The sequence below is a fragment of the Python bivittatus genome, unplaced genomic scaffold (genome assembly GCF_059951505.1).
Source record: "Python bivittatus isolate LINGU-HERP-01145 unplaced genomic scaffold, Pbiv_v1 ctg000330_np1212, whole genome shotgun sequence".
Taxonomy (NCBI): Eukaryota; Metazoa; Chordata; class Lepidosauria; order Squamata; family Pythonidae; genus Python; species Python bivittatus.
The window spans coordinates 54,718,087-54,743,200 of NW_028277058.1; the positions used below are offsets into that span (position 1 = coordinate 54,718,087).

The window sequence follows — 25,114 nt, forward strand, 5'->3', positions numbered from 1 at the left end:
TTACTTCATTGTGGAAGAAGGGTTTCCATGTCACTCTGATATTGCAGTGTAAAATGCGTTGTAACAAGGTTCAGTGCGATGATTTGATCAGCTCGAGAACCTCTGATTTCATAATAACAGCTTGACTTGAGGGCCTCAGGGCTACAGTCAATTTTTTTCCCTCCCCTTTTCATTTTTACCCAGACACAGAAATCAGCATTTCTCTACTCAGTATTTTTCCTTTCCATCAAACGTTATATTTTGGAATCAAGTATAGTATTCTTGGAACAAAAATACATAACCCTGGAAAATCACATTTGAATGTAAAATAATATATAGTGAAAGGTTTGGACTTTCATGGCATCCAACAAAATGCACATTTATTGATCTTCTTAGCTATCCTTTCTAGTGAAATGATTTTTAATTTACCAAAGCAAAATCTTGTCCAGCAATGATAGTTAGGTTACTTTTGCCTGAGGCTACAATTAGCTACAAAATGAACCTGGAGGATAGGGTTAACCATTGTGTACATGCTGCACATTAAAATCTGGTTGTTTGGATTGTGAAGCTTGTATACAGTTCTAGCCTCATATCCTTAAATGGCTGATGTCGAGGTGCATAAAAGATATTGCTAATGGTTAAGTCCACAAGTGATTTATTCAATGTCTTGGCCATCACAAAAAGTTTGGGAAAGAGCCTGCATGCACTTTTAAGACCCAGTGCAAAACAGAAATCTTGATGTGATAATGGTCAACATCAAGGCAAGTTCCTTTTCTCTGCTGAGTTTTATTCATTGCACATGGAAACCTATGTGCAGGCATCCACTTTGATGGGGAAGTGAGAGAATGGGATTAAAAAGACATGAATGAATAGAAAGAATTGAAAAGTGCTGCCAAGGTGCATATATAGCAGTTGCGCCCTGAGAACGAGAAAGAAAAGTAGAAGCCTCTTCCACTTGGGAAGAAAAGGTTCATAATTTTGGAAGAAAGCATTTGTATAATTGTTAATTATGGTGCCCGGTAGGTGGGAGCACTTAGTTGACTTGGGTGATTTTGAAAACAAATCTAAGCAGGGTCATACTTGGTTAGAATCTGGATGGGATACCACTTAGTATCCTAAGGCTCTTGGACAGGAAATTGGAGGGGAGGGGGACATTCTGAAAGAAGACAGTGGCAAATCACATCTTGTGGTTGCCAAGATAACTTCCTTGATGTGTTCATGTAATTTGGAGGAGCTAAGTTCAAGTTGAGATCTTTACTAATTATAGGATATTTACATGTATCCTTCATTAGTTATAACCAGAATCTTTTTCTCATTAATATTACTACTACTACTACTACTACTACTATCATTACTCCTGTTCAGAGATGGACAACTTGTTGAGAAATTGAATCTTCTAGCTGTAGGGAAGATGACTAATGAAGTTACTGTGTGCCAGTATGAGTCAGGGTCAACTTTTTGGTTGTTTTTGGAGGACGTTTAAGAGATGAAATTGATGCTTTAAGCCTGGCAGAAGTTTAAATGGCTGAAAAAGACCCCTCCCCTAAAAAATATATGAATATCCCTGTTGGATCATATCAAGAGCCATTTAAGTCCTGAATTTTGTTTCTCAGAATGACCAACCAGTTGCTTCTGATATTCAGAAGCAGGAAATGGAGACACAGCCTTCTCACCATTGGTCCCCCTCCAACAAGTATTTGGTGGCATGCTGCCCCCACCCAGGTGGTAACATTAAAGTTTTGACAGTAACAGCCCTAGATAGACCTCCTCACCTTGAATTTATCTGGGCTCCTTTTAAAGCCATCCAAGTTAGTGGCCATCAGGAGGTTGTGTAGCCCTGAATTCCATAGGTTAATTATTCTTGGTCTGCCCACTCTGCATGTTCTGTTAGCATGGGAAGGGTCACTTACATCTGGATGTGGCCCATAGGGTGCTCACTGCTGTGCTAACTCATAGCCTTGTTTCTCTCCCAAATGTTCATTTCAGTTGCCTATTAGAAGGGTAATTTCCTTGAAAGCATCTTCTGTTAGTGACTTCTGTTTAATGTAACTAGCTAGTTATGGCTCAAGTTTGACTATACTGTAAAAACTGCTAATCCAGGCAATTTTTAATTGATGGCACGATCAGTATATAATTACAAAAGAATCTTGTGTTAAAGGCCTCTTCTTCCGCTTAGATGTGGATTTGGATTGGAGTAACTTATTAAATAATAATTGCACAAGGAAAGGCTGTAATTTGGACTTTTGGACATTCTTCTTCCAAAGCAGAGGTGAAGTCAGACTATGATGCCTTTCAGTTAAATTACAGCCTGGCACTTGCTCCAGAAGGGACAAGGAAAAGGTTTTGCTCTGGTTTATCTAGAGCTAGTCTGGCAGAGCAGGGATAAGAGAGAGAAGCAACTTGGAAGTGGCTCTCTGAAGATGGCAGTGCCTTTAACCAGCATCGTTGCTGTTTTCCTAGGAAATATAGGGAAATACTCAGATGTACTTTGGGGCATATCGGATTAGGGTAGCGGCCGCATATGCTGCTGTCACTTATTCTTCCATCATGCCAGCTCTGGGCCTGCAAGAACTCTTTGCACACTCCGTGGGGAGCCTTGGCTGTTAACTCTTCCCGCCACTGCTCTTTTCTCCGATCCTGTCATCGCTGAAAACAGGCATCTCATTCAGGGAGGCAGCAGGGGGCAGCAGCTGGCAATGGCATGAAGGCAGCGGAATTGGAATCAGCCTAATTTATGCCTAGCTGGCTTCTCCCCAAAGCTTCATGAATATCATAATGCCGTTGTAATGTTGCTCCTTTCTTGGAGCCAAACAAAACTTGGATACTGGCTGTGATGAAACTAGAGATTAGCAAGCAGGCAGAGGGCCACAGGGGCCCGATCGGTGGGGGGTAAGCCATCAGAGGCTCACATCGGCATCCAGATGCTGAAGCTTATGCCCTCACAGGACCTCTCAAGGGTGATGCCCATCCAAGCTATGTTCCCACTGCTGGGAGGTCTACTTCTGGCATTCTCCTGGCCACCTCTCCTTGGGCACTCTAATAACAATAAAGCTGCCAGCTGCTGTCACCTAGATTTGCTCACCGGTAGTGGCACTTTTGAACAGGTGAGGAACATCAGTCATGTATCTACCCAATATCACCCAAGTACAGGGCAAAGATTATGCCCATCCATTGTGGTGAGTTGGAAATTTGGTCATTGGTTATTGCTTGATTTTTCTGTCTGGAAAGGGCAAAAGTTCCTGGCAAATCACTTATGTGTGTCCGTTCCATTTGTCTGCTCCAAACCTTCCCCAGGACCAAAACATGGAAAACATCTCAGGTGTTTGTTAACAGTTAGCATTGTTGGGCTATGTTAGGCATAATCTTGATAGTACATTAAGTCTTCCAATAACTTTCATGAGAAAGCGAAAATTGCACAAAATCTTGCAGGAAATTTTCGCATAAGAGCTTATGAGATTTCCCTGCTTATGTATGAGATCTTGTCAGTTCTCCCAGAGACATTACCAGTACAGGTATCTCATGAGATTTAGCAACTGTGAGATTTTAGATGAATTTTTAATAAGAATGGAATGACTGGGTATTCCTGCAAAAGCCTGAGAAGAATGCCAATCCCTTGCCAGATGGCATTTTATATCTGAAGTTCAGGCTTTGAAATTTTTATAGGTTATGTGATTCCCAGCAGGATCAGCATTCTAGTGTTAATCTTTTGACTTGTTTTTGCCCACAACTCCACTTATCAGTCAGCAACTCTAGTGAAGCTGGAAATAATAAATTCTGTATCTGATCTGCAAGATCTGTACTAGTGGTCATCTGGATGATTGCAGCTCAGATCTAGAGCACTAGGATAATGTCTTTACATTTCTCCAGGGAAAGAAGAAGAAATATCTCCAACAAATTTTCAAGGGTAAGTCTCCCTCTTGGTGGTCATAGTGAAAAAATTTCACGAGAAAGCCTCTGGGGTGCCTACCCTTGGGCTGGATGGAAGTGTGCCAAGCCAGAGAGGTTGGACAGCACTGGAAAGAGGATTAAATAGCAAAAGACAGGACACTCCTACACACCAGGCTCTTGGGTAACACACAGAGCCAGTAAGAGCCTTTCTGACATACTTTTCTCCTGTGAAACAAATTTTGGGGAACAAAAGTTGTGTTTCATCAAATTGAATGAGGACTGATTCGGAAAAGGCAAGAGAAGGTTTCTGCGTGGCATTAGGTGGCCCTGACTAAATTCTGCTCAGTCCCTTTTCTTGCAGAATGAATGTCCTGTAACAGGCACCATCATGGTCTTTTTGTAATAAGTTTCACTACATAAATAAGTAGTAGGATTCCTTTGGGGGAGAAGGTAAGGTCCTGGATTGAGCCTGTTTGTCACTGGATATTGTTGATGGGGGCACTGCATAAAGATTCAATGCTAGTTCTCATTCGGCCCTGCAGGAGTATCATGATGCAGACCTGCGAAGTGATTCACATTTGCATGTCATAATGTCATGAGCTGTAAGGCTGATTTTCTGTCCACAATGGAAGAATGATCCTTTTCTTGACCTAATGTAACCTAAGTGGCCATTAACAAACAGCGAGGACTCCAAAGTGGTGACACAGGCACAATAATATCACGCAAAGGCTTTTGATACAAGTACGTAAGTCATGGCATTTGCATGATGATGTCATCATACAAGTGTGATCATTTGTCCTGCTTGCCCCTCCAGGGCAGAGGCGTCCACGGAGGGACAAGCGACAAAATGTGCATCAGGACCTCACGACACAAACCCCATGACTTTCATACTGACATCTGACTGAAACTGCAAAAGTTTGCAGCGCAATGTCACTGTAAGCACATTGCTTTTTCTAGTTCAATTACCAGGGACACCTAAACCACGGGAATGGCTTCAAAGAAATGTGGACAATGTCTTGAAAGTGGACAGTCTCTGGAATGGCAGGACAATGGCCTGTGTCCTTCAAAACATGCATTAAACCAGTTTACTTTACTGTGTCCCTCCCTTTAAGGTGACATTGCTGCTGAAATTTCAAGGCCAGTTGTCATGTCCTACTTGCATAATGGGGGCGGGGGGGGAGAAGAGTTGCTTTATATTTGAAAACCTGTTTATTGAAGGAAGGAGGAATATATGTTCCCAGATGGCAATTCATCTCTGCAAAGGAAAGAACTTGGCAAACTTGGGGGGTTCTCTTCCATTCCCCTCCCCCCAACACCCAAAGAATGCTCCTCTGCTCCCTGTTTTTTGTACCAATCTCTGCTTCCCTCTCCCCAAGTCATTCTGGCTCCCGGCATCTTTATTCTTCTGCCTGCGAGTAAACAGTAGATGTTCCGTGGTATTAATACCCTGCTGCCAACACAATGGTTTTGGGCATGCTCTCTGTGTAGGTCCCTGGCAGCAATAAATTAATTACAAGTAGACAGGATCCATCAGAAAAACAAGCTTCTTTCCCCTCCCTCCCTGCCAATCCTTGTCCTGGCTCTTTCTTTCACACTCGGTGGGTAAATAGCTAATTCTTTTGTTCCCGAGCTCCACCATTTCATTTCTGCCCTCATTGTCTTCATTGTTCTCAGAACAGGAGGAGCTTGGGCCAGGAGCAGCCAAGGTCTTGGCTAATGACGGGAAGTCTTTAAAGTTTGCGCCGCATTTCATCTTCTCGGTGGGAGTTTTAGGACGCATCCAGTGTTTGATCCCCACCGTGCAACTTTGCTTCTAGTTAATTAACAGATCCCCATTACAGCCTCTCATCTACAAGCACATGGGAGGCCTATCAGGCGGTAATTCAAGGCCAGTCTGAGTGATGGCAGGAATTAGAGAAATCACTTGTTTCGGGGGTTAATGTACGGGAAGAAAGCCTTCCCCTTTTGCTAATTGAAATGTTGTAGTCGGCTGTAGCCCATTTTTGGCCTATTATTTTTTTTTCGCTCTCCCCTCCTCTCTGGGTTGCTTGCCCATTGTGACAACGGGAAAGGGAGGGAAGGACTCAGACTGAGATGTTTAGATATGCATGCACTTTTATTTACATATTGATTTTTTTCTATTGCTAGTTTGGCAAGCACTGTCCACTGATGGACATGGTGCAAAATAAGTGGTCAGATTAGAAATGCCATTAAGCACCGAGGACAAAAGGTAGCATGAGACAGACATGGCTCCCTGAATGGATCTGAGCTAATATTGCAACCATTCATGGCTATTTATATTAAAATTCTAAAAGAAGTTCTTTGGCCCATTGCCTGCCTCTTCATCTCCAAGATTGGTTATCCTTTTACCTTTCCTTTATTAATATCTTCTCTCTGCCATCACCAACTGTGCCCTTTCCACCCCCCTGAACACTGGCGCGCTTGCTTTGATGATTCCTCAATCAATCAATAATTTATTTACAGTCTCAGAACAATAAACCACACAAGTATAGAATTTAAAATGCAAAAACACCAATAAAACACAAATTGAAAATACAGAACAAAAACACTCTTGAGAGAATTAATAACTAGAACAGGGTATCACCCGGCTTCTGCAAGCCATAGCTATTGCACGAAATTGGGCAGCCTTTATAGTGTTTGTCCAAGGTAGGTCTTGATTGTAATTTCTTGATCAGAAAAAAAACTAAACTTTCTGATCATTGGGCTTATGTGTGGCAGACACCATGGGTGGTCCGATGGGCAAAGTAGCAATACATGGGTTATTGGCTCTACCTCTGTATTTAAGCAGAAGCAGATATAACTATTGTATGGGAGACTAGCATATTTGGCTATAATCTCCATAATAGGTAGTGCACCAATTTGAGCCAAGGTAAAAAGTCTCTTGGGTGAGTTATCCAGGATGTTATAGAAGTAGCTAGCAACTGTCCATGGAGAACCTGCAACTGCATAGGAATAGATGATTTTGGCCTTGTTAATTTGTAAATCTAAATCCCAAATCCTCTGTTTGAGTTCAGTTAAGGAGACAATATTGCCTGGAGTGAGATGCTACATTGTGTTAGATCAGAATCAGATCGTCTCCTCTGATGCAGATGATCCTTTCGTTTTATTAAAATAGAAACAATGAGAGTACGTTTCCAAGATTTGAGTAGTTTGCATAAGATGGGTTTTCTTGCAAGGATCAAAATGGCTTTTCCCTTCTAGCTAAAAAATAAAATAAAAGTATTGGGTTGGAGCGTGACACATTCATAATGAAATCAGTGGGAATTAAGTTACTAAGGACTGACTTAAGACCTGGGGGTTTCAAAGGGCTGGTTCAGTCATGCCTTGGTTCATCCTGCTAACCAGAAGAAAACTGAAGGTGAAGAATATTCGAGGTAGATTTGAATGACCCTTTTCTTTTTCAAAGTGATATCTGGCTGCAGAGCCCACCAACCTCAGTGTGTTGAAAACAGTGCCTCATTCCCACCTGTGTAGTGTCTAAATACAGCCTACTGCAGGAAAGCAACCTTGTACTGACTTTGAATCTCTGCGTTTCTTGCTATTTCCCTCTCCCCTCATTCTTTCCCCCACCCCATGAGCAATGACCCCCTTTAACTAATGAATTAGGAACTGCTCCTGCAATTGCAATTCTCAGTTCGACACTTGGCACTGTGAAAGAAACCAGGGCTATTTAGCTCAGCGTTAAATGGTCCGCCACATTAACCCCCTGGCACGTTAAGCTATTAGGTTGTTTTACTGTTGTTAAAGTTACATTTGTTAGGCGGAGTCACTGCCCTTCTTAGAAATGGGGAAGGCCCTACTGAGTGTCGTATATACGCCGTGTCCTGGATCTGTAGGTGAACTGCTGTGTGCGCTTTTCTTTGATCATGTACAGCTATTTGTGTGTGCAGGTTTCCAGTTTTAGTGCCAACAGTTGAATCAAGAGGATAGTAACATATCTATCTATCATCTATCTATCTATCTATCTATCTATCTATCTATCTATCCATCCATCCATCCATCCTTTATCTTCCTATCCATCCATTCATCCATTCATCCATCCTCAAATCAGACAGACAGACAGATAGATAGATAGATAGATAGATAGATAGATAGATAGATAGATAGAAAGGAAGTAGACAGTCTATCTTCTATCTATCTATCTATCTATCTATCTATCTATCTATCTATCTATCTATCTATCTATCCACCCACCCACCCACCCACGCATGCATCCATCCTTAAATCTGTCTGTCTGTTTGTCTGTCTGTCCCTCCCTCCCTCTCACCCACCCATTCATCCATTCATCGATCCTTAAATCTGTCTGTCTAGCTATCTATCTGTAAATCAGCGAGCTGAAGTCCAATTCTAATTTTGACCCACTTCTCCTAAATTAGTTATTTAGTGAGGTATAGCCAGCTAGAATCAGGAAACCATGTTGTTCTATGCCATGAAGTTGAACTTTTGCATCTAGAGAGCTGCTGGGCTGAATTTTCTCAGAATAGTTCAGGATTCCTCAGTTATAGCCTACCCATTATTGCTTCTGTTCCTGAAAAGCATTTAGTTCAGGATGCATTTTTACTTAAATAGCTCTGTATCCATGAATTTTGGACATTTACTATCTCAACAGTAAAGATAACTCTGCCAACTTTGAATAGAATAGGATTAGGGTGTAGCTATCACAGATGATCCAGAGTATATAAAAATGGTAATAACTCTTTCCTAATTGTAACAGAGGGTACATGAAACACAGTGGTGCAAAACAGGTTGCTTTATTATAACAAAGTCAATGAGTTTATCTTTTGAGGTCCAGACTGCTGCTCCTAGATCCTGAACCTTCTTTGAGAGATGGTTCTTGGAAAAGCCTTCTCTAATGTGATGCCTTCTGGTTGTTTCAAATTTAAACTTCCATACTGTTTGGGAATTATGGCAGATAGTCCAACAGGTCTGAAAGACATTAGATTGGGTAAGGATGCTGTAAATCATCAGGAGCATTTTAAAACTAACCCAACCCTAAGAGCAAATCATCAGTAAAAGTTCATAGTATCCAGCTTAAGGAGAGTGTAGCATCTCATCTTTGAGCTTTGCATCATGAAAAGGTTGAGCAGGATCTTTTCATGCTGTAGAGTTAATGGTGAAGTACAAAAATGCTACTTAAGCTTTCTAGACTTAAAGTCTCCCCTCCCCCCCCCAAAATCTTTCCCCATCTTACTTTCCCTCCTCTTTCATTTCTTATTTTCTCCCTTCCTTTTCTCTTCTGACTTCTCTTTCTGAAATGGGAATGAGCAGTTCCTGTTTGACTCACCTGGATGTAGGACAATTCCTCTTGCAACTGTGGATCATGACCCCATTGGTTGAACACCAGTGGACTAGAAGATGTTGTATGTGGTCTCTGGCCCCTTGAAAAATGCATAAGGCTTCATTCTGGGTCAGAAATGTTTCTATAGAGGGATGCAGCAGCCTGTGAATCTTGGAGCGAGGGGAGAAAGATGCATTTCACTCGGCAAATTCTTCTAAACGAAGGCTCAGCTCTGGGTAATCAAAATTGCTTTGGTTATGCATGGAAGCATTAAAAGCCTCGTCCACTAATTGAGAGAAGCAGCTCCAGCAACGCAGCCTTGCCCTCTCGTTAGGCTATCTTGCAAGTTCTATTTGTCATCATCGCTTGCCGGTCTTAATCTAACTGTATTGTGGGTGCAAATTAATGTTAATTTGTTTTGACACACTGTTACAACAATATGGAACTAATACTGCTCCTTACACATCCTCTTGCTAGCATGCTCTTACCCCGCTCCCCGATCACATCCCCTGCTAAAGACATCCACTTCACTTACCCTTTGAGAGCTTGCTGCTTAAAGGGGTGTCAGAATGTGTTATAACTTGACTGGGACAGATGATCCAGTGTACTCCTACTGACAAATTTGATGGGTATATCTAATGCATCAAACATCATCCTCCCCCCCAAAACCATCAATATTTCTCTGAGCATACTGGGTCATTTATGCAGAGCTTCCATTTGGACCTTGAGGAAGCTGTTTTGATAGGATCCATGCCCTACATAGTTTTCTAGAACTCACCTGGTAGATCAGTGTTCATACATCATTGGCTACTTTCTCAAGCTTGGATTAAGAAACACCCTGGGTGCTAAAGAACATTCCATAAATGTTAAAGAGATAATCAATCAATCAGTCAGTCAGTCACAAATTTATCATCAGAAGGACCAGACCAAAGGAATGATGTTTCTGAAATAGATTGTGCAAATTAGGTACATTTCTATAAACCTTTTTAAAAAATTGCATATTTGGGAGTAAGAATGGATGAACTGCTCTATTTCAGTTGTCATCATGTTCACCTCTGTTCAGTCCTATAGCTATTCCATCCAGTTTCCACATTTATCACAATTTTAAAATACTGTATGAAAAATTGTATTTATATTCATATTTAAATATGTAAAACACGTATTTCTTTCAAAGGATGCAATTCTATGCACCTGACTTCTCAGAAGAGAAATTCTGAATGTGGCATTTTTTTTAGAGTCAGGAATTCTATCCTAAGATTAAGGGCAGAGGAAAATGTGCTGAATAAAATGTGTTCCAATCATGGGCAGTGGTAATCAGGTTAGTTCATATCAAAATCCCCCCAAATTGAGTTCTTCAGGATGGTAGAATGAAGCCCTGTTTTGTTTAATCTTGCTGATAGATAAATGGCATTGCTATTTATCTATTTCAAAATGCTTCCTGTTTATTAGTCCTTACTACAATCCTCTTAGGTAAGGCAGTGCTGCAGGTAAGGCAAATTGTGGCATACAAATACAATCCTATATTCAAATGCTATGGGGGATTGCAGAAGAGAGCAAGGTTCTCAGGAAGGAGGAGGTGCGTTCCAAGAAGGGCAGAGAGACAAGAGACAGCACAGTCCAGAGCAGAAGCGTGGGAAGTGTAAGAGGTTTAGAAGAGCCACTCTCTAGAATCTCCCAGGGTATATCCACTAGTTGTAGTAGTACAGATTTAGTCTGGCAAGATTTTGTCTATATGGTGTAAGCAATAAAGGAACTGAACTCGGATGGACTGTTTCCCTGTTGTTCTTGGGCTGGGCCTGACAAATGTCTCCTGGAATAGACTGTATTCCAGAGAGGGCATAAAATATCCTGATTCTGATTTCTGATTCTGAGAGAAAGCTGACTTCAAAGGAGAGATTCTAATATCTGGTTCTCTCTCCTGGCTTCCTGGAGGTCTCTGAGTCAAGCACTTTCGAAGGTTGGGAACTGGGGGCTTCAGAAGAACCTCAAAAGGAAGAGCTGAATTAGAAAAGGCTGAAGAATTTTTCCCAAGCCCTCCCTTCCCTCAGTCGTTAGCCTAAATATGGTAGAACTTTGGATCATCTGAATACACCCATCTTTTAAACTATAGCAAAAGACATTAAGAAGTAACACCTGAATATCATTTTCACTCTGCTGGCTTTGGTTGCTGTGGCAGTTGGGGTGGTGGTGGTGGTGGTTAAAGGGCTCAAGGCCAGGTTGCTCAGTCAGAAAATTCAAGAGAGAATCAAAATTTGAGCTAGAGACTTCCTTCTGAAGTCTACCCTGCTCTTAGTCTTTTTTGATCTGCACTAGATCCTTGTCTCCCATTATTTATCTTTGAGATGGTTTCATGATTGCCCTGTACCTCAGTTATTGCTGCAGCCATCATTAGAGGTACACAGAATGTTCTGACCTTCCTGGAACTGTTCCGACATTATCCCCATCTTCCCCGAAGTGTTCCAATCTCAGTCCCCATTTTAACTTCAGAATACTTCTGAAAATGGCTGACCTGGCACGGAGCACTATCAGTAAGTCGGGAGAGATGTTTCAAATGGAGAACCGAGCATTTCAAGCTTGAAACATTTCAGATTTGAAATGTTTTGCATACCACTAATCATCCTGGCTGTGGGAGCATTGAAAGTGCTCCAAGGACGGACTGCACCAATTTAATATAAAGACTGCTCCTTGCCAGAGTCCATGGGAGTGTCAAATGTGCATGTTGTGGGTACGGAGCAATCTTTTCTCACTCAGTATGCTGGTGCATGGAACCTACCATTCTATAAACCCATCTTTTTGATCTACATTGGACCCTTATGGCTCATTGCTTACCCTTTGATATGATTGCACTTTTATCCTCATTCTCGGTTCTTGCTTATGTGGACTTCCTTTGACTTGGTTCTGTTGAACTTTGCCTACGTGTTGCTTTTTCATCCTATCATGCATTTCCATTCATGTTCCCTTGATGCCAAGAGGGAGTGACTGATGAAGGTATCAAAAGTCACTTTTGATTCCTCTTGTGCTTATTCCAAAGCACCTGAACTTTATTGAACTTGGGTAAACACATCTTTAATTTAATTTTTGCATGCAATTATTATTTTTTTTATTACAGCTGCAGTACTAAGTGTAATCAGGTGGCTATTGTATAATTTAAACTCCAGGTGATTTTTATTTAATAATAATAGCTTACATTTTTATAGTACTTACATCCCCAAAGGATCTCCCCAGCACTTTGCCAACTTAACAATCAAAGGCGTAGAAAGTAAAACACTGATTATAATTAACACTAAGTAGGCCATGGCTTATTCCTAGCTGCTGTTTCTATTTAAAAACAACCCCCCCCCAAAAAAAGCCCATTGCATTTACTGAAAAGAGAATTTTCTTTATGGAGAGAAATATTCTAACAGAGGAGGCGAAGCAATTCTATACCCCTAAACAACAAGAAGATTCCCCTTTTAAATGACTGGCCAAGTTGGAAATGTTGTTTATGTTTCTTCCCTTAGAATGTCTTGGATGTTCTTTCTCAGGTGCAAACTCCAAATTCACTTCAAAATTTCATGTTGAAATATGGGGATAAAGTAAACTTAGTCAAGATTATCTGATAGATATAAAGCAGCTATCCTTGTTCTAGTGCCCTCAGGATGTGCTTTGAGGTACAGCTTCCAGCTTCTAGATTTAGATTACATTTCCAAGCAGCAGAATTATTATAATTTAAATAGAAAAAGACATCATGCAACCAGGGGAAGGCTTTGACCTCTGTCTCCACTCAGCCCTCCTGATGAAAATTGTAGGTGGACAACAAAAGGTGCCCTTGTGGCCAATTTTAGTGAACTTTATTTTTTAAATAAATCTTTGATTGAACAGTCCATTACATGAATACACCTTCAAGTATATCCTGATTCTGTCAGGGACTTGGAGGTATGGAAGCATAGTTGCTCAGTCCAAAGTTGAATTCCTTCTCATGGCCAAAGAAACACACATCAGTCAGTCAAAGTCATAGCAATCTTAGCTGGAACTCCAGAAGGTGAAAACATTGCTTACATTATTTCTCTAAACTTTTTTTTTTTAATTTCTGAATCCTCACCCCCCTCCACCCTTAATTTTTTTTCTCTAAATAGGTTTTGCACTTGAGGTTCATCCTGAGCCTGGGGGTGAGTTCATTGTATGAAGATGGCATACATCCAGTACATTCTATATAACTTCCATTGGTGAGATACACAGAATAGTAGGTTGGCTTATAAGACAGGTTCTGGATTCATAGAATAGTGGGAGCATGTTTGGTCTTAATTCTACTGGTAACATGCTGGCCAAAATGTTCTGGAAGTGACAGGTATTGCCCTTACCACTAACAGGGAAAGCAGCATGTGACATGGGAATGACTAAGGCCTGTAACCAACTCTACACCTTCTCTATTGCACTACAAACCAATACGAGATTCTTACTTTTTAACTGTTTTAAAGTTCAGACAATATTCACAGGAAGAATGTGCATTCCATGGAGTGTTTGAGGTGTCTTTGAAAGTTGGAGAAGGGAAGAGCAATTTAAGTAGCTCTTCTACTTAGCATTCATATTTCTGATAGAGTTCTACAGCACAGGTAGCAGGGCTGCAAAATCTGACCTTCTCCAAACCAAGTCAATCTTGAAAGAGGGATCTTGAAACACCGGGCAGCACTGAAAAGTTGTTGTAAAATCATTCTGTGCACTTGCTGAAGAATTTGCATTTTCAGGATTTTTCACTAACAAGTCACACAGTTGAATTAGAGCAGAGTTCTCTACTTCTGCCGATATTTCGTGCATTTAAGGGAGGAGGGTGTGTGGGGAGAGAAGGTGGTGAACAATCCCATCCACTTAAAAGATTTCCTCTTTCACTGATTTAGGCATGTGCGTGATTTATAGCCTGGTATGGCTTGATTTACCTTTTTCCCCACAGCAACAAGCCTGTGAGGTAGCTTAGGCAATGATAAGTCTAGAGAGGGGGGAGTTTCTTTCAATTTTGTCTAAAAGTCCTTACCCTGTTCAGTCACCCTAAGCTGCTCCCCTCTGACCTGTTTACCAGATGTCTCCTCTCCTTCTCTTTACAGTATCTTATGTGCCCTTGCATTCTTAGGGGATTGAGGAGATGGTGGTGGTGGTGGGGAATGGAGATCCTATCCTTAGGTTTAGCTTGTATGCATATACCTTCATGCACACCCACTCATTTTCACTCTTGCTGATTCTGCTTTCTTGATTGGGGGTGTGCCTGGGTGTGCTATACAATGGCAGGCACTAATCCCAGAGTTTATCTCTATAACTTCGCTCATGCACAGGATCCGCCAAAGAGAAAAGATCCACAACTTGATCTGCTGGCTTGATCTGAAATTAGGAAACTCCCATTTTAGGCCCTAGTGAGTAGAATAAGAATACCTCGTGCTGTTGAATTATATAGGCTGGATGGGTGTAGATCAGTCTGGCAGATCAAGCAGCCAGATGACAACTGTCAACACATAGTCAAAGTCAACCACAATTCCAACTGTGACATTTTAGACCAAGCCAAATCCAAACATGCTAGGGAATTCCTGGAAGCTTGGCATTCTGACAAACCAGCCATCAGCAGATGCATAGAGATAAACTCCATCTACGTACCATTTACAAGATACTACCAAAAGTCAAGAAAGGAAATTAACAGCTCAGAGCGCACCCTTCCAAGCAGCCAACACCTAGATAAGCAAGGAACAGCACCAGATAAACAATCAAGGAAGAAACCAACATTGTAATCGAGGAAATATCAAGGAAGAAACCACATCCTAACTAGGACTGGCAGGGCAAGCTACCATATAGAAACAGCCAGCAAAGTGTGCTCCCCTTCCACCGATGATATTAACTAGCCTGGGAATAAAACATCTGCAGGAAAACAACCAAGCTTAGAGAACACAAAGAACCCAGCAGTTCAATCCTGAGCTGCAGATGTTCCCTACTATTGGAACTTTATGGGAAGACTTTGAGAATACATGCAGGTTGCAGATATATTAGGGTTAAGAGAATTAGCTTGCAATACCAGTGTGAAATCTTAACGTTTTTGTAAGGAGGCAGTGTTAGTTTATTTTATTTTTGTTTGCTGGATTTATATTCGGCCTGTCCTCCAGGAGCTCAAGGTGACTTATATAAGGAACTCCCTTCACTTCATTTTCCTAGTAACCCTGTGAGATAGGTTGGGCTGAGAGAGAGTGACAACCCAGGGAGCTTCCATGACTGAGGATGGACGTGAACCTGTATCGGCTTGAAGAGACAGAAAGAAGAGACTGATTCATGTAGGCAATGTGGAATGGGCTCCCTGCCTCATCTAACTTTTTTTTTCTTTTGGTGATTCCTTTAGTGAATATGAAATTAAATGGGAAGCTGTTGCGTTGTAAATCAAAAGGTTAACCACTAGCAACACTTTGTTTCCAAGAAGGTCTTTGAACTCAAGATTGCCTTGTTGTTATTCTTGGAAAAGAAAAATGGAAGGGGACTATTGACTTTTGTTCACAAATACTGTATGCTCACTTGCTTAGAACAAAAGACAAGAGGGAACAGAGGAAGTGGAGATATTCTTGAGGGATGGCAGGAATCAGCCTCCTATGAGGAACCAAAGGGGATGAAGGAAACCAACAGAAGGGTGGATCTTTCTACGTACCCCAGTATAGAAGCTGTTGGTATATATATGGAATATATAGAAATGATTATATGGAAAACTGAAAAAGTCCCAGTGTGTGTTCACACTCCACCTCCCTCCATGTGTTTAGTGTACAATGTGTAAAGTAATAGTGTCTTTTTTCAATTTAAAAATGTAATATGTTTGATGAAGTAGAAGAAAAATATGTGATACCCAATGACAAGAACAGCGCCAATGCGTTTGATAAAGCACCTTTTAAGAGAAGAACAGAAGATGAGCTCCTCTTTGTTTCCAAGTGTGAGAGTGTTGAAAAGAAGCTGCTAGTTTCACACTGTCATCCACAAAACTCATGATGTGCCTACAAGCAAAGTGTAAAGAGAGTCTCGATGGTTCACCCAGGGAGGGAAAAAGAATAGTTCCTGGTCTGAGATATAAATGATGGGGATTTAACTCTTTGATGATCAGAATCGTTCTCAGTCTTTCAATCTCCGCATCCCCTACCTTCGCTGAACTGTTATAAAATAATCCTTCTTTCCTTTGGATTTCTCTCTCCCCCCCCCCAGTTCATATGACCCCTTGACATTCTAGAATTGACCGGCTGCATTTAGCTAGAGCAGGCTAAAATGGTCTCAGGGTGTTTCCAGGCCATCACCATTATGCGGGAATTGTATTTTGTTCATCAAATTTAGTGTGTTATGTAAATTCAGGCATTATGTTCATAGAAAGGGTGTGGATGATTGCTAAGAATGGCACTTTTAAAAAAACCCAAGAGCCTCATTACTTATGCCTCTCTTGATTAATTTCCAGGGTGGTGTGCTTTCCCCATTAATGAGATTAAATGGAATTGCTCCCAAGAAGTGACCATAAATAGAATGCTGGGGTTGGGAGGGGTTGTTGAGGTCCTCAAGTCTAGCCACCTGTTCTGAGCAGGAATCTAAATTAAAAGTTCCCTGGAGGAGGATGGTCTAGCCTCCGATGAAGGGGAACACACCATCTTTCTTGGTAATTATTTCCATTGTCAACCTCCTCTTATGGTTAGAAAGTTTAGTTCTAACATTCAGTTGATCGAGGTTAGCATCAGTGGGATTTCTATTTTAATAGCCTGCATTGTTGAATCTTTTATGTGAGAAGAAAAAAGTAGGGTACAAAAGGTTGTGTGTGTGTATGTGGTTTTTTTCTTTCTTTTACAATTTACCTGAAGTATTACATGAATTAGAGGGAAAGACACAGAACAACTGTATGTTTATGAGATTTTGTGAGTATAAACTGTTATGAAATTTTCAATGATTTTTTGGGGGGGGGAACAATTGAAGAAAAGCTACACTGGAACATCATTGCCTGACTTACATAAATAGAACAGCCAGGGTTTTGAGAAATCTATACATATTTTCGCCCCCGTTTCGCCTCCCAAGCCTGAAAGTGGTAGGACTTCTGTATTCTGAAAAGGGCGATGTTTGATCCAGTTAGTATGATAGTCTGTTGCCAGAGATTTGACCAGGTTAGTTGGTGACTAGGTTAAAAATGTGTTATGGAATCAAAGCGATTGATCCACAGCATTCAATTATATCTTTGACTCAACGGGAGCCAATGAATTAGGTAATCTTAAAGAAAAAGAAGTGAACCCTTTGACTGTTCATAAGATCAGATAAAAATAGAGCAGAACCAAATGTTAATGAATTGCAGTGCTCATGTTGAAATTTGCATGCTTTGTGTGGGAGCAGCTTTTTCAGGAAATGATCTGAAATTTAAGTTTTCTTTTCCACCAAGAGTTGGGAAATAATTATACATCAGGCAGTTCAAAAGCTTCTTACGGACTGATGTGTAGAGCTCCAGGGAATAGTGTAGCCTCAGAACTAAGCTTGGGGTTACAGCCTTGAAAACAAGGGAACTGCTTAGCTTCCTGGAGCCTTATAAACAATCTTTTTTTTTTTTTTTTTAATATATTTTTTTTATTTTTTACAACAAACACATACAAACAATAACATAAAAAACATTAAAAAAAACCATCTTCCATTTTAAACCGTGTGTCAGCCAGTTACCAATCATTTGTGCCATCCTTTCATAGTCTTCACTCATCATTTATATAAAATCTCATGTCATCTATCTAACATATATTTATATATTTATCAATTATCAATTATTATTCATTTGTTACTAGTCTATAACATCAGCTTTCATAATAAGATTTATATCATTTTTATCCATTGATTATATATATATATATATATAGTAATTTACATCAGTTTGTCAAGTTTCTATTATATAATTTGCTAATCTATTACATTACTATATCTTTTCATCCAACCATTGATAAAACAGATCCCATATCATATAGAATTGTTTATCTTCTTGCTCTCTAATTTCAAATGTTAATTTACTCATCTCAGCACATTCCATAATTTTCTTAATAACTTCCTCCTGCATAGGTACTTTTTCATTTTTCCAGTTTTTAGCAAATACAATTCTAGCCGCTGTCAAAACATTTACAATCAAATATTTCAGTTCTTTACTATATGTTTCAGGTATAATTCCTAATAGAAATGTCTCTGGTTTAAAGTCTATATGTTGTTTTGTCATTTTTTCCAACCATGTGTGGATTTTAATCCAATATCTTTTAGCTTCTGGACATGTCCACCACATATGGTAATATGTACCGGGCTTCTGATGACACTTCCAACATTTATCAGACTTGTTCTTATACATTCTCGCAATCCTTGCTGGAGGTAAATGCCACCTATAAAACATCTTATACAAGTTTTCTTTATATGCAGTTGACATTGTCATTTTATAGTTTTGAGACCATAGTTTTTGCCACTTCTCTAAATCAATTCCATATCCAAAATTTTTCCCCCATGCAATCATTGTATCTTTAACCTGTTCTTCCTCCATCTTAAATTCTAGTAAATGTCCATAAAGTTTTTTAATCACCTTTTCATCAGTGCCCATCAAAATTTTATCTAAAACAGTCAGCTCATCATAGATACCTTCTGTTTTAAAATCTTTATCAAATCTAGATTGTATTTGCAAATATGAAAACCAGTTCATTTTTATACCTTGTTCTTCTAACGCTTGCATAGTTTTAAGTTCACCCTTTTCATTCAATGTCTCAGTATATCTAACTGTTTGTTCCTTTTTATATGTTATTGGATAAGAAAAAGCTTCAATAGTGGATATCCATCGTGGAACTTTTAAATAATATTGTCTTCTTATCTTCTCCCAGTTTAAAAACAATGCCTCTCGAATATAGTGCCTTCTTAGCCTTATAAACAATCTTTGAGGTGTCTGGATAGGGTTAATGTACTTCTGAAAGTTCAAAACAGCACTGTTGAAGGGGCATCTGAAAACACACCTGAAACAGATGGGGTGGTTCATTAACTAAAACAAAAATGAAACTAAAAAGACAATTTGTACTCACGCTTGCAAACAGTAGCAAGTTGCATGCTTCAGGAAGTGTAGATCAGCTACATACACCTTGTTAATGATCTTATATATTGAAGGAGCAATGTCTTCACTCCTCCATATTGCCTTCTAGGATGTTTTCCATCATGCTGGGGAATTAAGTGCAAGGAACAGAGAGGTAGGTTGGATTCTTGACAGTCAGAGTGTTTTCCGGAGCTGGCTCTACTGTTGGCAGAGCGAAGTGGCCACACCATCTAGTTGATCTTGGTTCTCAGGAAAGGGCAATGAATGCGTTAATTCTAGCAATAAGATAGCTGTATTGTTAGTGATTCTAGCACTGATAAATGTAGTAGTGGTACTTGGATTGCAAAGGAGAGTGGCCAGAGAGTGGATAAGAGGGAAGATATCATTTGCTAAATTGGGAGTTTTTGACCAAATGACAAAATGTGCTGTGTGTCCCAACACAAGTACTGCCATTTACCTACATGCATACGATGTCATGATGTCTGAAAAGGGGTACTGTTGATGTCATGAAATTGTGATATTTCATTCCAGGGGTAGCTTCCCAACCCTGAAATAAGTTCCCTAGGAAGGTCCACAGTAGCTGCTCAGTTATCGCTTAGGACCAGCTAAGGTTTTTTAATTTCTCCAGTTTCTGCTGCTGGTTGGGTTGTAAATAGTTTTGCTCTTGTTCCTGTTGGAGCTCGGCCTGTTTTTAACTGGTTTCTTTTTGTTTTGAGAGTTTTTGCCAGACATCGTTTTTGTGAAGACATAAATAATAAATGTTGTGGATTTCTATTAACTTGCAACCCTGCAAGGGTCTTTGCATATCTTTGGTAGAGCAAAAGAATCTCTTTCACACCCATCATTTGTGGGAGACCTCAGACATAATTTTTTATGAGGTGGTCTTTAATTCTGCTCTGAAAGTGAAGTCTTGGAAATGTTTATGTTTTCCTCTTTCAATCCTGCAGCCATAAACAAAGTAGAGATTTGCATCAGATAGCAGGTTGCAAGTAGCTAATACAGGTAGTTCTCGCTTAATGACCACAATAGGAACCAGAAGTAGATCATTAAGTGGGTGGTCATTAAATGAGTCACCATGTGACTGGACCTGATTTTACAACCATTTTTACAATGGTCATTAAGTGAATCCAGCTTCCCCAATGAATGTTTTTTTACCAGTATTTACTTAATGACCATGTGAATCGCTTAATGACCATGTGATTCACTTAATAACCATCATAAAAAAGGCCACAAATCGCAATCATGTGGCCAGGGTGGTGGTGTGATGGTTTGCGACAGTCGTAAGTGCGAGTACAGGCCATAAAGTGCTTTTTCCAAAGCTGTTATAACTTCGAGCCATTGTAAAATGAATGGTCGTTAAGTGAGGACTACCAGTAGTAGCATTGGCATGATGATATCAGCAACTACCACTCATGTTTTGCTGTTTGCTCTTGAGATTTCCTTATGCAGTTGGTTTGCCAGAAGAGTAAAAAAGAAAACGCACATTATCTTTCCTGATCTTGAATTGTCCTAAATGCATATCTGTACTTTAAATCAGGGGGGCACAGCCTCAAACATCAGAGCTTCAGGATGATGCTAAAAATCTTAGATGTCACTTTATATAGGCCCTCTGAAGGAATCTGTCACTTGTATTTATTATCAAACGTATGTCTTCCTTTCTGCTTAAAGCATTTGTAACTTTTAATGTAATAGAGAGAATCAGTTTGGTGTCGTGGTTAAGGCATCAGGCTAGAAACCGGGAGACTGTGAATTCCAGTCCCACTTTAGGCATGAAGGCAGCTGGGGGACCTTGGGCCGGTCCCTCTCTCTCAGCCCCAGGAAGAAGAAGAAGGCCAGGGCAAACCACTTCTGAAAAACCTTGCCAAGAAAACTGCAGGGACTTGTCCAGTCAGTTGCCAGGAGTCAACATTGATTTGAAGGCCAAAAAAAAAAAAAAAAAGAGGGGGGGAGTGATTAAACACACAGAAAATGATAATATTTGCTGTCAAATGCAGTTAATTTATGTTCTTCGTATTTCAGCATCTCATAATAGCATTTTATTTTGATCCTGGCCTTGCCAACTTTATTTTGGCCCTACTTATTTGGGGCTGTGCAGTCTCTGATTTGGCATTGGAAGATCACATGTAACTCTTGGCCCCAAAACATGGTATTCTCCTGACAACAGTGCAATGAGTGCTGTTGTGTGATATGATTGACCCAAATTACATCATTGATGTCATTTGCCCGATGATGTCAAGACATGTGACATCATTGTGTTTTGTCCCAGATATCCATGATGCTGAATGCATGGACGTTCATTCCATGTACTTTGTATAACATACTCTCTTTTTCTGTGGGTCTCTTTATAGGGTCTTTTTAAAAAGCTCTATTTAAGGACTGGACAATTCCATTGAGTTTAATTTTGCTCCATCTCTAATTTTTCCAGTTTTATGTCTGTTGCAAATCAGTTTGCAGTGCTTTTAAAAATTACACTAAAATGTGCATGAAAATATTTATGCATTTATGGATAGGTTTCCAAAAGCAATTTCTTATATATACTTCTCAGTTCCCTTTTTTTTTTTTTACTATGGAGATTTTTAAGTTAAAGCCTGTATTGCAAAATTCGGAAAATGTGGATATCAGCATATCATTGCCTTCCAATTTGAGAATTGGTTTGGGGAATGAGAATTGTGCGACTCCACATTAAAATGTGGATAACTCCTTCAGTCCTTGTTGCTTGTGTCGAGGAGGAGGAGGAGGAGGAGGAGGAGGAGGAGGAGGAGGAGGAGGAGGAGGAGGAGGATCGTTATTGTGGTCATTGACCAGTTCATGTCTTTTATTGCATTTGGAAAATGCAAATTTGATTTGTTTTCATGGGGTGAAAGACTGTCCAGCATTCACCTTCTTCCCGTCTGTTCTTTCTTCAGCGCCAGAAGCAGAGAAGCGTATAAAAGACAAGAGAGGTGGAGCAACTGAGAGAGAAATTAAGCTGGGAAACTCAAGAAGTAAGTCTTTTATAAGATGAAGTGATTTATTGCTTTTTTAAGATGCACATTAGGAAGATTCAAACTGGGATCCCTCTTTCTGAAAAGTTTAAACCCAGACATTTTAAAGTCCATCTTCATATGGAAATACATTGCCAGTCAAGAGGAGGAGAAGAAAGTGGATCAGTCAAGGTAACTTGAAGATCTAGACAAGTCGCTTGAAGCAGCTGCATGATAGGAAACACGGTCTAGAATGAACTGCTTGAATAGGACTTCGTTCTGCAGGGGAGGAAGTATCATTTGTTGGTTATGGGCGTCTGAGGAAATATAGCATTTACTTGAAAGGAAGACTCATTTTTGTTTTTCCCTCCTAATTAATTAATCAATCTCATTTAAAACAGAAAGGTTGCCTTAGATTTGCTGAGAATTATTATTTGTAGGCTCGGTTAGTTTTTTTCTACTTAATCTGGGGACAGGGGTTGGAAATCATCTTCAGCGCAGGATCTTGTTTCTTTCAAATAAATATGCTATTTTAAGTGAATATTGCTAAGATTGTGCTGCTTATTGATGTGGGTTTTTTTTTTTTTTGGTGGGGAATGTTGTACATTTTCTCTGAAATTCTTTTAATTTGCACAACCATGTACAATGTTAATGATGATGGTTGTTGGAAGCTGAAATACGATGTTTTGACTCTGCCGGCTTACTTTTCATCACGTTGGCTTAACTACTAATGAATCTGTACCCATGTGATTTCTCCAAACATTGGCTGGATGTGCTTTTCATGTGCTACTGGATATTGGTGATTCTTTGATGGCAGGATGCAGCAACAGTAAAGTTCACAGACAAATCAGTTTTGATGGGTAGATCAGCAATATTGGGAACTCACCGGCCTGGGGGAGGAAAGTCATGTCATAAAACAATGGAATAATGTGCGTATGGATGGACACAGCAATTCTCTGCTTTGTTCATCAAGCCTGATTTTTATTTGCCAGTTTGAGATACTGAAAGATTTTATGGAACCAAGTACCCCTACCTCCCCCAAGCCCCAGCATTCACTCAACACCCCTACCCTCCACCCTTAGTGGCATTTCTTCAAACACCAGTCTCTTCTTCACATCCTTGTGAGCAAGTGAATGTGTGAACAGTACTTTGTACCTTTATGTTAACCCTGCTCATGCACATAATAGGGAATCCCCATTGGATGGAGGAGATGAAATTATATTTATTAACTACACATAAGGAGTGGTCATGTCTGCTTTAAGAAACTGTATTGATGTTGTGCATTTATGCTAACATCACACATGCAAGTCTTAAGACATCCATTGTACCACTTAAAACCACCTGTTCCTGCCAAAATGCAAACCAAAAGAAAAGGGGAAACAAATTTGACTCTGCCATCGTACCTTAAGGACAACAAACAGGGTACAGAAGCATAGAAAAGATGTGAGGTGGAGCAACTGAAAGAGACTAAGCTGGGGAGGTCAAGACATAAGTTGCAATGGTTACAATTCGCTCAGACCTGGATTAAAAGTCTCCTTAATTTGTGGTACTCCTGTAGACATGTCCATGTAGTTTTCTTGGCTGCCATACAGAATTGATTTGCCATTGCCTTGCTCTAGGGTGCTTTTCCAACACCTGTTGGACCTACAGCCTTAGGTTTCCCAGATGATGTCCCATCCAGGCATTAACCAGGGCTAGCTTTGGAGACCAGACAAGCTTCACCGGGTGCTGCCACCTAGGAAGGTCACCTTGGTTTCAGTGGTTGTTCAATTCGATCTGGTTGTCTGTTGTGACAGTTAACACATAATGGGTAGACCTTTGACCATCCACTCCAGTGACTGGTCTTCTCAAAATGAGACAGGCCATTTTTAGGATATCAACAAAGGGTAGATGTCCAGTAACAGTAGAGTGTTTTGCAATTTTGGAGTGGTTTATTCATCACTGTTTGCAGCGGTATCAGTGTGGTGCATGCAAAGTGAAGAAATAAGCTCAGATGTGTATAATTTTCATATAAGCCTGTATACCTGCAATTTAGCTTCTAATTTGTTTCTTTGTAGTAATAAGCAGAGCACTGGTTTATTTTTAATGACATAAACATTAGTTTTCTCTTCAGCAGTTTTGACCCATGTGGCAGAAAGATCGCGTGTTTCTTTTTCACCAAGAAGACAAAGACTGAATTCCTTCTTTTAAAAATAAAGTGATTAAAGAGAACAATTTCCCTCAGATAAGATATACACTTCATTTCACCAGTTCTCTGCTTTCTTTCTGTCATTTATATGTCAATTTCTATCCCCCCCCCTCCTGTGTAGACTCCATTTTAGAATGCTTGCTGTGGTTATAAATAAATGATGTATCAAATTCATGCATAGAACTTGTCGAATTGTCAAAAATGTATTTTTATTCTATTTGTCAGACAAAGTCACAGGCACAGTTTCTGATATAGATGGATATCAAGAGTTTACCCCTCAGAATACGTCTGGGTAAATACATAATTATGTGGTGGCCTTTCCTCATTTATTGAGCTTTAAGGTAGGGGTCCTGATGACATTATTTTCCAGATGTAAAGCCCCTGTTTTTCCATTACTTCTCCCATTTTTTTCCCTTACACAGAAAATCCATTAATGAAGGAAAGATGAAGTACCTGCATAATTTCTTTTGATTGGTGGTACTAAATGATGTCTATCTGGAAGCATCTGGTTGATCTATTCAGTGTCATAGAAACCAGAAAATAAGCATGTTTATAGCTCTGTGACTCAATTCTGACTAAAGTGGAGTGGAATAGGATGGGATAACATCTCACTTATTTCACGGTGACTTAAAGGCACCCCACTTCTCTTCAATAGCTATCATAGGATCATTGAATGGAAAAGAAGAGAACCTATCTACTGCTTATCTGGGTCATTGGTTTCATACTCTTACTATTAGGAAATATTT

General features: G+C 40.0%; 1 long non-coding RNA gene across 1 annotated transcript in view; it reads left to right on the plus strand.

Annotated features, from left to right (window-relative positions):
- The window catches only part of LOC148215978 (uncharacterized), a 163,156-nt gene that overhangs the window by 67,424 nt on the left and 70,618 nt on the right, over positions 1 to 25,114 (plus strand). Inside the window, exon 2 of the long non-coding RNA XR_015796336.1 lies at positions 22,124 to 22,201. This is a non-coding gene — a long non-coding RNA (uncharacterized LOC148215978). The remainder of the gene's footprint in view (positions 1 to 22,123; positions 22,202 to 25,114) is intronic.